Genomic DNA, 828 nt, shown 5'->3' with positions numbered 1-828 from the left:
ATAAATTTAACAAAAGATGTGTAAGATCGCTGTCACAAAAAATCATAAAACTTTTTATTAACTGAGTAAATAAATGGAGAGATTTATTGTTCTTGGCTGAAAAGACTTATTATTGTAAAAATGTCAGTTCTTCATTAATTGATTTACAGATCAAATGTAACTCCTATCAAAATCACAATTTTTTAAAAAATGAAGCTTAAATTGATGCTAGAATTTATATAGGAGAACGAAGGGCCAACAAACATCACTCATGAAAAAGAATAAGTTTGGTAAAGACGTGCCCTACTCTTCTTTATCACGGACTATTATGAAGTTACGGTAATTTAGGCATGTGGCACTGGCACAGGAATCATCAAATAGATCTGAGGAATGGAACAGAAAACTAGAAATAGGACCCTTAATTTATGACAAATTTTATTTATTAAATAGATTATTTGGTAATATTTGAGTGTTGACATCTTTAATACATAAAAAGTTTGTACAAATCAGTAACATGTGAACACCAAAATAGAAAATTACATAATACATACATTAAAGCAGTTTAGCCTCCGTTCCCCTCTAATCACAACCCACTGGGGAAAAAAATCAATGTTAAGGGAGGAGTATGTACCCTTCCACACTATTCTCAATACTTATACAATTACACTTAGAGGTTTAAAGTTTGTTCTGCTTTGTTACACTAAAATGGAATTATATTGTAATTGTTCTGAGCTATCTTTTTGTTTTTCCCCTAAAATATCACAAATATTCTTCCAAGACAGTACACATAGCTCCCATTTACTTTTTTTCCTATAGCTGAACAATACTCCAAACTATAGGTGTAAGATT

General features: G+C 30.4%; 1 protein-coding gene across 1 annotated transcript in view; it reads right to left on the bottom strand.

Annotated features, from left to right (window-relative positions):
- Positions 1-828, bottom strand: part of SOS2 (son of sevenless homolog 2 (Drosophila)) — a 124,022-nt gene that overhangs the window by 16,756 nt on the left and 106,438 nt on the right. The gene's annotated exons all lie outside the window — the stretch shown is intronic.

This window comes from Propithecus coquereli, unplaced genomic scaffold, assembly GCF_000956105.1.
Source record: "Propithecus coquereli isolate 6110/MARCELLA unplaced genomic scaffold, Pcoq_1.0 Scaffold83, whole genome shotgun sequence".
NCBI lineage: Eukaryota > Metazoa > Chordata > Mammalia > Primates > Indriidae > Propithecus > Propithecus coquereli.
Note: the sequence above shows the minus strand (reverse complement) of the source record. Positions and strands in the feature narration are given on the sequence as shown.